This window comes from Dermacentor andersoni, chromosome 8, assembly GCF_023375885.2.
Source record: "Dermacentor andersoni chromosome 8, qqDerAnde1_hic_scaffold, whole genome shotgun sequence".
NCBI lineage: Eukaryota > Metazoa > Arthropoda > Arachnida > Ixodida > Ixodidae > Dermacentor > Dermacentor andersoni.
The window spans coordinates 29,163,542-29,177,976 of NC_092821.1; positions in this window are offsets into that span (position 1 = coordinate 29,163,542).

The window sequence follows — 14,435 nt, forward strand, 5'->3', positions numbered from 1 at the left end:
CCGAGTGTGTCCCGCCGTCACCCATGTCTCGTCCAGGAAAAAGATCTTTCGGCCTTCCCCGGTAGCACTCCACATTACGAAGGTAGCGATTCCGCCATTCAGCGATGTCATCCCGGTCGATAAGCAGCGAATTGCGGCTCGTCTTCTCGTGCTTGAATACGACCTCGACAAGCAGACGACGCACAGTACACCACTTCAGAACTCGTTAGTTATCTTCTCGACCGTCGGTATCTCGTTGCAAATCGTGTACACATGACCTCAGCGCGAACAACGTGAACCTTTCATACTTCGTGCTGCGTCTTTTTTTCTCCGCATTTTGTTAGCGCTTTCGCGAGAGCGTCGACAGTTCGCCACCCGCAATATTCGACACTTTGACCTCCCTCCTCACCTTGAACACTGTGCTTTCGCTGACACCGAGCATCTCGGCGACAAACTTGGTCGTGGCCACCACGCTGTGTTCAGGCTCCCTGTTACGCCGATACTTGTAGCAGTGGAGGACCATGTTGCGTGAATCGCTGTTCAGGATGTGGCCACTCTTGTTATTGTCGAAGTTCCTTGGTGGTGTGGACATCGAGGCGACACAAGGCTCGTTAGGCAACAAAGGATCGCATTCCGATGTCACCGTGCTGGGTCCCATGTCGGAAAGCTCGCACAGAATGCCTTGCGCGAACTGGCGAGATTGCAGGCTTGCAAAAAAAGTGAGAAAGAAAAAAATGTGGGGTAACAGAAAACCAAAAAATACAAATTTTATGCTATTTAACACCATGAGTATTTATTTGAAACGATGAATGAAGCATTTTTGTACCTTTCCTGCCTCGAGTGTTCACGCCCCAGGTTTGTAATGGTTGCGATAAATGCATCGTTTTATGTAAGTACTTGATCAATAGCAACTGATTCATTTTAAGCTCGGAAAAGGAGTAGCAAATTTGCCGTGTACATGTAAACAAACGCAACAGCCGTGCAGAGCTGCTCTTTCTGTTTTTGTCAGTTGCACAATGAAGCTAAACAGCAGACGACGGGCAGCGTTGTGGAAGGAACGCGGATATATATCTGTCGCGATATGGCATGTGATGTAGCACATGAGACCTCTACTAAAGCAGTCATCAAAATACAAAACTCTTTATTTATACCGAGAAGTGCGCATTTCAGAAGAATGATTTCTTCAGTGGGAATATTTTAGTCGCGGAGGCAATTGGCTGTCTCACTTCCGTCATCTGGGTGGGGCCTCCCCGCCGTGGTTGGAATCCCGGTGCCGCACAATTTTCCATCAAAAAAAAAATTAGAAATCAGCGTGTTGATAAAATCGCATAAACAGGCCTGGAGTGCAGTCTGATCCCGCTGACCAGAACCGGTAACGCACTCCCTCACCAGAGCAGGATTGGCCACCCTGCTGTAGTACTTGGCAATAAGCTCCTATATGAATACAACAATGAAACCCCGGCCCTCAGTCCCCAGCAACTAACCAGGGCGGCGGTCAGACCTGTGATGCAGAAAATGGTGCTAAGGATCCTTGGATCCGGACAGGCCGCCAATGGAATCTGAACCTGGCAACCTTTAATGCTAGAACGTTATCTAGTTAGGAGAGTCTAGAATGATATTGGAGGAATTAGCGGGCAATAAATGGGATTTAATAGGTCTCAGTGAGGTTAGGAGGACAAAAGAAGCATATACATTGCTAAAAATCGGGCACGTCCTATGCTACCGGGGCTTAGCTGAGAGACGAGAACTAGGAGTAGATTCCTGATTAATAAGGATATAGCTGGTAACATACAGGAATTCTATAGCATTAACGAGAGGGTGGCAGGTCTTGTTGTGAAACTTAATAAGAGGTACAAATTGAAGGTCGTAGAGGTCTACGCCACTACATCCAGTCATAATGACTAGGAAGTCGAAAGCTTCTATAAAGACGTGGAATAGGCAATGGGTAAAGTCAAAACAAAATATACTATACTGATGGGTGACTTAAATTCCAGGGTAGCCAAGAAGCAGGCTGGAGACAAGACAGTGGGGGAATATGGCGTAGGCTCTAGGAATAGCAGGGGAGAGTTATTAGTTGAGTTTGCTGAACAGAATAATATGTGGCTAATGGGTACCTTCATCCGCAAGCTGGATAGCCGAAAGTGGACGTGGAGGAGACAGAATGGCGAGACTAGAAATTAAATAGACATTATACTCTGCGCTAAGCCTGGCATCATACAAGATGTGGACGTGCTCGGCAAATTGCGCTGCAGTGACCATAGGATGGTAAAACCTCGAATTAGCCTAGACTTGAGGAGGGAACAGAAGAAACTGGTACATAAGAAGCCGATCACTGAGTTAGCGGTAAGAGGGAAAATAGAGGAATTCCAGATCAAGCTAGAGAACAGGTATTCGGCTTTAACTTAGGAAGAGGACCTTGTGTTGAAGCAATGAATGACAATCTTATGGGCACCATTAAGGAGTGTGAAACAGAAGTCGGTGGTAACTCCGTTAGACAGCATACCAGTAAGCTATCGCAGGAGATGAAAGATCTTATCAAGAAACGCCAATGTATGAAAGCCTCTAACCCTACAGCTAGTATAGAACTTGCAGAACTTCTTAAGTTAATCAACAAGCGTAAGAAAGCTCACATAAGGAAGTATAATATGGATAGAATTGAACATACTCTCAGGAACGGAATTCTCAGTCATACTCTCAGTCTAGAGGAATTTGACATCCCACAAATGACGCCGGAAGATGTAAAGAAAGCCTTGGGAAGCTATGCAGAGGGGGAAGGCAGCTGGCGAGTATCAGGTAACAGCAGATATGTTGAAGGATGGTGGGCAGATTGTTTACGAAAAACTGTATACGCAATGCCTCATTACCTCGAGCGTACCGGCATCTTGGAAGAACGCCAACATAATCTTAATCCATAAGAAAGGGGACGCCAAAGACTTGAAAAATTATAGACTGATCAGCTTACTGTCCGTTGCCTACAAAATATTTACTAAGGTAATCGCTAATAGAATCAGGAACACCTTAGACTTCCGTCAACCAAAGGAGCAGGCAGGATTCCGTAAAGGCTACTTAACAATAGACCATATTCACACTATCAATCAGGTGATAGAAAAATGTGCGGAATATAACCAACCCTTAGTATACAGCCGCAAGTATTATATCGTTGGATAGCTTATGTCCAGTATAACTACGCTGCGCTCATTAGAGGTTTCAATTAATTACTGCTAGTTAATTGTAATTAAATTGCTGTTTTCGCTGCATTATTTAGTCATATATTTTTGGAAAGCCTATGTAGGGAGACTTAGGTGCCTTCGGTAGTTTTCCCTTTACTGTTCTGTCTTGTTTGTTTGCAGCTGCAGGTGCGCATGCTTATGTCGCTCTACTTAGTGCGCGCAACGTGTCACGACTCAGTGCACCTTCACTGCGATCCTGATAGCGGTACGTGAATAATCGCGGTGGTATAAGCCGAAAGTTCGATGATGCGAATTTCATTCAGCATCCCAGTAAATAACCAAAATGTTAGCAGTGATCAGCTCGGTGGTGTCAATATGACACTTTCGTGAATATAAGTGCCTCTGCATGATAGTTCAGAAGAGCCTGTCCCGCTTACTCTGTGTGCTTGCATGTGTGGTCTGCTTGTCTCTAAGATTGCTTCCGTGTTAACATTTTCTAGCGTCACTTTGAGCCTGACCAGTACGAAAATGCCAGACAAGACGGGCGCGGCTGCTGAAGTCTACTGCAGTTCCGACTCTCTTTGATTTTAGACGTAAGTAATGATTTCTTGTGAGTCACTGTGTTGCTTCCAATTACAAGCGTTATGCGTATTGAATATGAATGCCTTTATTTCTCCATGCAGCGCAACCGAAATGCAGGAAACCTCCTGTGAGGCGACGAAGTTTAGCTGATTCTGCAACTTCAGCTACCGAATCATTTCAGTCGACAGATATTGCCTCACCCGGACCTTCATCTCCCAACGATCAGGAGGTAGACACAGGTGAACTCTGCATCAGCGATAGCACAGAAGAAGAGGAACAGGAGGAGCACTGTGACATCCCGGATGTTGACTCCCTGTCAAGAAGGGAAATGCGGAAAGCTCTCCAGGACATGCAGAAGAAAAACTCTCAGCTTAAGGAAAGTCTATCTGTCGCTAAAAAGAAGATGAGGACTGCTGCGAGGCAAGCAGCCAAGCTGGAAACAAAGGTCACAATGTTGTCTGCCAACTTGAAATATCTGATCGAAGACCAGAAGACAGCTCTAGAAAGGCAGGATAGAACATGCCGCACGTGGAGTGCCGACACAGTAAAAAAGGCACTGCAACTCAAGTTCGCCTGTGGAAGTACAGGTTATGACCTCCTCATAGAGCAAGGCTACCCCCTGCCATCACGGCGCACACTATGTAGAAGATTGCAGCATCTGTCTTTCAAGCCTGGCGTGCTGCATGAAATATTGTCTGCAGTGCAAACAAAAATATCTTCAATGAAAGATATCGAAAAATATTGCATACTATTTCTTGATGAGATGGAAATCCGGAGTGGGATAGAACTTGACCGTGGCAACGATACTCTGCTTGGAATGATAACATTGCCTTCATCTGACCAGCCAGCAAAGCATGCGCTTGTCTTTATGGTGGGTGGCACAAATACCCGTTGGAAACAATTGCTTTTCATTACACAGGTGCTTACGTCAGTGGAGATGTGCTCAAGGACTTCGTATTCCACCTTATCAAGCTCTGCACAGACATTGGCCTTCGTGTGCGGTGTGTCACTTCTGACATGGGAAGCTCCAACCGCGCGATGTGGAGGTCACTGAACTTAAGCAGCTCTCGCAACGCTGTTACAGTGTCCAGTGTGCCGCATCCCTTCATAAGCAACGAGACACTACATTTTATGCCAGACCCTGCCCATGTGCTGACGAACGTGAGGGGACATTTTGTTCGGAAAGATCCGATGCAGCTGAGTAGCGAGATAGTTTCACGGTTCAACTTACCGACAATTGAAATAACAGTCGAACACGTTGAGGCTCTTTTGAACTTAGCGATCAGCTACAAGTTGCACCTAATTTAACCCATGTGCATGTGTCCACTGGGTACTTTACAAAAATGAAAGTAGGAATAGCTGTACAATTATTTAGAGAGTCGCCTGCAGCTATTCGGTATTATATCGAGCAGCGGCTACTACCACCTGAAGCTGAGACAACTGCGTGGTTTCTTGAACTGATCTCAAAGTGGTACTCCCTGATGACAGCTCGCCACCCAGTTGTGGCTCTTAGCTTCATGAATGAATAGAAATACAGGGAAGCAATTTCAGTGCTAAACCTCACTGTTGAGGTCATTAATAGCCTAAGCATTGGTGTGAAGAAGGTATGGAAGCCATGCCAGGCAGGTGTTGTTATGTCGACGAATGTTATTTTGCAGCTGCACATTTTTCTCCTGAAGGAATGTGGATACAAGTTTGTATTAGCAGGACGGTTTGCACAGGACTGCCTGGAGAACTTATTCTCTGTTATAAGAATGCTGAAACCAGTCCCGAGTCCATATGACGTGAAAAATGCCATAAAGATTCTTTCCGTGAGCCAGTTCTTGAAAGTGCCAAAATCCACCAGTTATGACACTGATGAGAGTGAGTACCTCGTAGACATTTTTTCTGCGGAAATTAGGCACGTACAGCAAGAAGTCCCAGTTGACGTAAATGATTTTGGTTTTGAAGATCTTGAGCCTCTTTCTCATATTGAAAGCAACATTGTGGCCCACCTAGCAGGGTTTCTGGTGAGGCCACTGCTGTCAACTGTAACTTCTTGTGCTGTGTGCACAAATGCGCTTACTGCAGAAGTAGGAGAGGAACATGCTCTTGTACAAATGAAGGAATATCTGAGTGGTGGAAGGAACCTTACTTACGTTAGTCGTGGAGTACTGATCCTCGTTGAAAGCTGGGAGAGTGCCTTCAAAAAGTTTTCTGAGGAAAGTGACATATGCCGATTGAAAAGCCCCATGAAAACTTTGAGGCGCATCCTGGAAGAATGTGTACCTCCTTTTTCGGTGCACTGCAGTGACCACCCCACTCTGAACAAAAGACTACTTGAGCGCTTTGTAACGCTGAGGCTACGCATCTATTTGCGTTTGCTGATGCAGCCTGATGATTCATGTGACGGATATGGCAGCAAGACAGTCGCTGGTGCTAACCTTGAATAAAATTTATTTTGCAAAGTCTATATACATTTTCGCAAGCTACCTGTTTTCTGTAAACCTCACTGAGTGCATGAAACGACCGCTGTTATTAAAAACACATTTAAACCTCCGCATTTGCTTTAGAGATATGATTATGCAGAGTGCTATTATGCCACCAATACACTAATTGGAAGCTCAAAATTGTAGCTCATGTGTAATCTAGACTCATCGTGTACAGGATCACTGTGAAATAAAAATACGGCCGGGACTCTGTGATATAAGGCCGTGAACTGCTGTTAAACGCAGCAAACGAAACATGTGCTTCAAAGTTTCGAGGGAGCCTACCAACACGTGAACAGAAAAGCGTTGTGTAATTTCACAAAGGGTTTTGTCAAAAAATTTTTCCACCGTCCAAACGAAATAATATTGCGACAGTGAAAACTCAATTAACATTCCGACTCGCCAATCGCCTCTCCTCGTAACACCGCAGCACTCTGCCAACGTGACTACTGTGCTTTTTTACAACAGAATATGAGCTCTGCATTTCAGCACGAAAGCATAATTCCACACATGCCAGAAATTTTCAGCTTCCGATGCGATTGGTGAGAATCCTGCCCTCTGCAACGATAGCTCGGCGGGCGCGCGAGGCACTTCTTCAAACCAAAATGGCGGCGCCGCGGGGCTATCACCACCCTGAACGGCGGCGCGGCGGGCAGGCATCGAGGCACCCTAGCACGTGCTGGCCACGCGCCCCTTCTGAAACCTCCGCTCCCACCGTCGCGGCAGCCCTCCTCCTCTATGAACTCTGAGCAGACGACATATCAAGTTGCGTCTGGCTCTCCCGCTCCTCTCCTGCTGGTCGGCCACCGCCCCGTCTCAAGACACTCTACTCTCTGTACCTCCATGTAACCACACCCATTCCTGTGTACTCCATGCTTAATAAACCCAGTTAACCTCCGTTAACAAAAGTCCAGTGTTCTATCGTCCACTATACGAGACATAACGAAACAAACATAACTTCCAAAAATGAAAAACGCAGAATGCGTGAGGATACACTGAAGGTACAGTATACATGAAACTAAAAGGGATACAAATTTGTGAATGATTAAGGCATTGGTACAGGCATGAAAATCCAATCGGTAATGTTGGTATTGTATACATCTGGTTATTATTAGGCTCTTTATTGTTTTGACAGGCAGCATTACAAACTTTAAAGTTCAATCTATCTGCAAGAATACTGAGAACATGATGTGTCGGTTACGCAGCACTTTGTTTTCTATAATTGGTTCTTAATTTATGTGCTTGTTTCCTTTGTTCTCGTAAATAGTACCATGGTTTTTCTATGTGTCTCTGTGTATACAGTTTGTTGAATTACCTGGAGCAACCTAAGATAGTATGACTGATCCACCCTGAGCATGAAATGTTTTATGAAGAGCGGACAGTTGGCAGGTCTTGTAATTTTCTCCTATAGTTTTCAAACCCGCACATTATTTCCTTTTGCATAGTAGAAGTCTATGGCCATTTCTTTGCGATATCGTTGCCCGTTCCGTAAGTTACCTTTGACTGGAAGAGTGCATAGTACATGCTTATCTTTAATCTTAGTGGAATTTAGTGCACGGTTTTGTAAGAACACCCAACTATTTGTGCTAATGCGGTAATCAGGTGATTCACACGTGTATGCCACTTTGACTCCTCCTGGAACCACACCCCAAGAAATTTTTATCCCTGTCTGGAAAAGACGACGTGCTGGAAATCCTGGAAAACCTGGCCTGCAGTTGGGCACTGCCGGCTGAACGACTACCCAACGTACAGGGGTAGATCGTGCCCCGAGCTGGACGCTCCTTTCAAAATATACTAGGTTAGCAAGGCCTTACAATGTCTCAATGCCAGGTCTGCGCCGGGGCCTGACCGTGTCACAAATATGGCTCTCAGGAACTTAGAAGACAACTCCACAGACTGGCTGACAGAAGAAATCAACAAGGCCTGGCAGACGGGTGAAGTTCCCCGGGGCTGGAAAAAAGCCCTGGTAATATTAGTCCCCAAGTCAGGCAAACCTCCGAATCTCAGACCAATTTCCCTCACGTCTTGTGTCGAAAAGGTAGCGGAGCACGTAATTCACATTAGCATAGCTAAGTATGTCGAACGGAACGGTCCCCTGCCCTGTAACATGGGGGGCTTCAGACCAGACCTCTCGACACAAGTCGCAATGAAACTCATCAAGGTTCAAATCATAGACAACGATAGGAGGGACGTGCGGGGCATTCTCGGGCTCGACTTGGAGAATGGCTTCAATAGTATATCGCACACACGCATTCAGAAGTTCATGTCAGATCTCAATCTAGGCCAGGCCTTTCACGGCTGCGTTAGGTCCTTCCTGGAGGGTCACAAAGCTACGTTAAAGTTCGGAGACCGCAAATCGGAAGAGCATTCGCTCGGGCCTAGAGGGACCCATCAGGGGGCCCTTATCTAGCCCTTATTGTTCAATCTGGCCATCAGCCAAGTGTAGTTAGACCTTTCGAAGATCCGGAAAATTCATCACGCACTATACGCCGACGACATCACCATCGGTGTTCACCACCAGCGTTAGATAAGATACCGCGTGAAGGGCACGTTCAACGCGCCGCATCGTAACATGTGGCAGCACCTCGTTCAAAAACGCTTCGTTAGATTTCTGAATTAGGATCGCTTCCATCCGAGAGGACATTCCTTATTTTTTTATAGCGTTACGATTTCTATGCTTACTTAACAAGAAAAAACTCCGTGCCCTTCCACTCTGTGAAGAAAGACGACCAGCGAAGCTGTGTATGTCGGCACCTTAATGGCGAAGTGCACCTCCGCAGCGGGTCAGCCCGGCATTGTACTACCTTGGGGATTGACCCATTTATGAGGAGTTTTTTTGCTGGCTACGCCAACGACACGGAAATTTCCTTGGGTGGTAGAGGTATACAGCTTCTCTGTAAAAGCGTCCGTTCAATAAGACGATCGCTTTAGCGATAGCACCCGCAGCAACGGCCGAATTCACATTCCTGCTGCCTCTCGCTTCAACGCAAACTAAGCGGCGAGAACGCAGCGCTTACTAAGCTCAAGTTAACGCACTTCCTGTCGCAAATCGCTGTCAAGATTGGGCCCCGCGCGTCTTCCTTCAACGAGAAATTGTCTCTATCGCAGGTGGCTTTTGAGGAAAGGCCCGCGCGATACGCAGCCGCTGCCAGAGTATGGCTCGATGCGAATTGATAGTGCGGTAAAGAGCGATAACGGCTTATAATGATCGGAGTACAATTAGTGCGCCTGCTCTGTCTGCCGCCGCCACCTGCAGGAGTTTCCTGGAGTCATGATTCATCTTGCGCCTCCGTTCGCAGCAGGTCGATCGTGTAGCCGCATCGCTGCCGTTTACTGGTAGGATCAGGATTCATGACATTCATTATGGCACCTGACTTCGTGAAGATAAGTGGCACAATGCTTACGCGTACCTAGACAACTCCTAGAGGAATTGGTGCGTTGCTTTTCTTTTTCGGCTGGGGCGCTCTGGTTGCAGTTTTTGAGCCGTCGAACATTAGGTGACAAAAATATCTGGCATGTGCGCAGTTTTCAAGAAGCTCAATCAGTACACATGAATGAATGAATTTGGCGATTAATGACTTTGCTGTACTGTGCCGAGCGCCTATGTAAGACACAGGTTCTCAGAATCCGCATGCCAGTCTAATTTAAACATTGCGATTGTGACGCACATACCAGAAACATCGCCTATTTAATTGCATCATTAGCGGAATCACTGCTTCACATAAATCATATTACGCAATCATCTTGTGCTTTCAAGGAATTTAAGCCGATGGATCTTCTGATGCGCATATCTTATAACATTTAAAAAAAATGGACTTTGACGCCAATATGAAACATGCTGTACGGTTTAGCCGTCGCCAACTAGAAATTGCGATACATGCCCCATTATCTTACGGACGAACATTTCTTTGATCCGTGAATTTGCCAGAGGTGCACACATACGTACGTACAGGTCTGCCCCTTTGTGCGGCCCTTCCTTGTGGGTTTCGCTGGTTGAAGAAATCTCGCCAGACGAGCCACACGTTTCACGCGGTTGTTAATTGCTGCTTCGTTTCTAATTTGCCTTTTATTTGATCAGTGCTTCATTGGAGGACCAGTGAAGTGTTAGTCTCCTATAGCGATTTCCCCCAAAGGTCTTAGCGGGATGTGGAGAGAAATTTCAATTTTGAGGTTGTTGCAAACATTTAGCATAGCGCTATGCGTTGTTCTGTACCAGAACGCAGCTTCTTGCGCACAAGACGAGAACAAAGAAGAGGCTGAGACACGCGAGCGCAGATTTCACAAGTCTTTTATTTTGAACAAAGCGACCACATATATAGCAGCATCTTTCACACATCACGTGCGCGCCGCCCACAGAAAATTCCTATATATACGCAAGAAGGATAGCTAATTGCTAGAAAGAACGATAGACTTTGACACACAGATGTCACCACACATGTCAATCAATTCTGCTTCGATGATTCCTCGGTTTAACTGATTACGATATTTGTTGACAATTATACCAAATAGATAATGAAGACACAAAAATACATATGCCGCACATACAAGACACACTTATCAATTTATTTAAAGGCGCGAATAACTTAAGTACAGCACGTTCCGTCCGTGGGTTCTCATCAGTACAGCTTCTTCATCGAGGCCGCAATGATGTATTTACCTTCTCCTGGCATCCTCACCTCAATGGTAAGCTCAACCTACTTAGCGGTAGATTTTGCTTGCCGGTAACAGCACGCTGAATTAAATTCAGACGAAATGTGCACATGCGTAATGGACCAATCATATCACTGTTTCAAATCGTTACGTTATTAAGCTGCCTTATTTGCGCACTGGTGGGAATGGCCCAGAACTTCGTGGCTGATTTCGCAGCAGTCAAGAATAATTTCGAATGATTATCGGCCGGACACTATTCGTGCGTATCAAAAATAGTTCGAGAGTACCGGCGCGCAGCGTTGCTGTTGTTCGCGGGGAAGGTTACAACCATCCGCGGCCACACGAAGTCAACCAGCGCACCCGAAAAAAAAAAAAAAAAACTGCGCGTCCGGAGCGGTAAAGCGAGCCACATAAATGCACAGTAATAGTCAAGGCACAGTAACGTGGAATGCTAGTAGCCAATGAAGCAATTTCACTTTCGTTCTAAAGTCGTTCGGCTAGTAAAATGGCCGAGCTACAAGTGCGCTGTGTTATGAGCACCCACGGATAAATGCAACACAGCAAAGCAGCTGATAACCCAGGAAGTTGCAGTTTGCCGAGTGCACCATGATACGGCTGCCGTGCTGAACGTGCGATGTGTGCGTTATCGGTTAACGAACACCTCTCCCACCAAGGCCAAGTCGCCAGTACGAAGTATGAATGCGTGACGCACCACCAACGAATAATGGACCAAGCACGCACTACTAGGCCCGAGAGAACACCCTAAACTACGCACAACCCCTTATTATGGGGCTTGTAGCTGAATGGCAGAACACTCATATGCGCGATATGGATGTTTCTCAAAGCGTATGCAGTCAATATGACGCTTATCACCTAGTAGCTGCCTGCACTATGCAGCATGAACTAGCACATGTGAAGGAGATGCTGAAAAATGTTTTTCGGAGTGGTATAGGTATACCGTGCGCGAACTGTGCCTACGTTTACCTGAACAAAAGATGCATTTTCGAAAAGTGCTTTGAGCAGCATGTGTAGGATGCAAAAACGAAAAATGCCGCTTGCGACGTTCTTGTGGAGGACGTGGCAGCCTCTAGCCACGATATTGGTCTTGCATAAGGCTTCCGTTATCGCCAAGAATTTGGATTTGATGTCAGTATCCCGAGTGCTTCGTATCAGACTACACAAACGGCTGAGTCGTAGCGATGGAATTATTCCGTATGCCGTATAGGCGTACGCAAGATGCCTTGGCGGAATTTTTAATACTTACTTTTTGCAAACAAAGCTTACGTACAAGTGAGCGGGAGTTCTTATCAGTCGTGCGCTATGAAATTTTTCTATAACAACGTTGAAGGGAAGGGTGTCTACCAACAGGGAAAACCGGGAATTCTCAGGTATTTTTAATAGTCTGGAAATAATCAGGGAACACTCAGGGAATTTGTGCTTCTGTCGGGGAAAATTAGCTGGAATATTGTTGAAAGGGAGCGAAAGTCGCGGTAACATTGGCTCGAGTCACACAGAGAAATCATAACGAATCGTCTTTGACGCCGTGTCGTCGGCTGGAGCAGTTGCCAGTGTACAGTCAACGGCCAAATTTCCCGACGCCCGATGACTCAGACGGCTTCGGGGCACCGCCACGTACCCCATAGAGTGAATGTATAGGAACGTCGGAAAATTTGAACGCAGTAACCCTTCGCCGTCCGATTTTCCGAAATTTTAGCCATGACCGAAGGTCCGAAATGGCATTAACAACTGTCTCCAGATTACCTCGCCGCCTCAAACCGGTGTTCTCGCACGCAGATCCGCTGTCAGCCGCAGCCACTAGCGCCGCAACGCTAGGCCTAGCAGCTCTGACATTCGCTATTAAGCTTCTTGCCGTTCTGTGCCGTGTTTTTTTTTTTTTATCGTAGAATTCGCCGCTGTCAGCAACGGCACCGACTCCGCGTTTGTGGTCCTCGCGATTGGCTTCCGAAGCTCGGAAAGCACGGCGCGCTGCGTGAGCCGGTTTCCGGAAGTCAGCTTTGCCTCACTACAGAAATGTTACGTGTTGAAGCATACACACAAGTTTTGCGGTGAAGCATAAGCGCGGGATGGGGCAACTGTCACTGGACACAGTATGTGTTCCTTAACTATACACGCGTGCACCCACCATCTCCTGTCACAGTACGACCACCGAAATGCCTAATAAGTCTACTGGTAGGCCTTCGGAGCTGTTTCGGATGTGCATGCGGCGACTTGAGCTCTCAATTGCAGTGAAAGACATGCATTCATTTTTTCGAACTGTCCGATTTTTGGTATGTCTTCGCGGCCCCTAGGCAGTCAAAGTGGATCCTTCAAATGGTCCGTGGGAGCGAACGTGCGGCGCAAGGGGGACGCGAACAGGAAGGACCTGCACATTCAGGAATGAACGGGAAAGGAAGCGTGCCGCCGCTTCTTTGAAGGAGCTTGAGTTCAAAAAACGAAGTATTGGCTGAAGCCAAGACGCAGGTGTCTCTCTACCCAAGCTAAAGCAAACTGTTTAAAGCAGTGAAACGCCACACTGAGTCATTGTGCGCTGGCTGAAAGTATGTTAGGGCACATCGTTCTCTTGGTAACAGCGCTAAGGAACGGACAAAAGGAAGAAACACGACAAACCGGAGGCCCGTGCTGTTGTGTTTCTTCCTATTCTCCGTGTCCCTTTGCGCTGTTGCCAGGACTATGATGAATTCTAACCAACTCGCCCACCTTGCTATCTTGCTTCAGCATATGTCAGGACAGTTGAGCTTGACTTACCAGCTGTTGAGAAAGACTCTCACTTGTGACAAAGTTTGGCCTTATACCAATGAGCTTGCTATTAGTTAGAAATACCCCATGTTCAATTATATTGGTTTCTGTATGCCTATCCATTTCATTCGTATTTGACAATGTTAGACTGGATTTTAAATGGCTTTACCATTTTTTTTCTAACATATTTTATTCGCTGTGCATTTAGTAACCCCTTCCTTCTGTTTTATTTTTGAATAAAATAAACAATACTCCTTATTGTTCAAACTGGATTAAGTAGTTTTTTTTTATTTTTTAGCATGCTTAATAGAGAGTGAAAGCATTGGGCGACGTGGTGTCAGCCCGCCTTGACAAAAAACAAAGTTCTGTGCCTTTCAAGGAATATTGCAAAGGCACCCAGGGAAAACCTGGAAAACTCGGGGAATTTAGAGATGTCCATTTGGTAGACATACTGACGGGGAGCCGAAATTCATTATTTTCATTACTGCCCTTCACTGTAATGTATGCGTAATGAAGTACACAGTTTTGAATTTGCATAGAAGACGGCCTTGCGGCCAGTAGAACCGCTACATGGCCACGTGCGCTGAAAAGAAAACAGCCAAAGAAATTTCGGCGACCTCAACACACAACTTCTTAGCATCTGACACGATTGCGTTTGTGTAGCTCTTTCTGTTTCAATGTGATGGTCTTTCGTTTCCGTTTTTAGCTGGCGTTTCTCTAGCATCGCGAAACGGCGACGTGGTTGAATAGGTTCCAAGCATCGACGCCAACAACGTTTGTCGCGTTCGAGCAGCACGTGCCACACAGGGAGGCGTGGTCTCTGAGATTG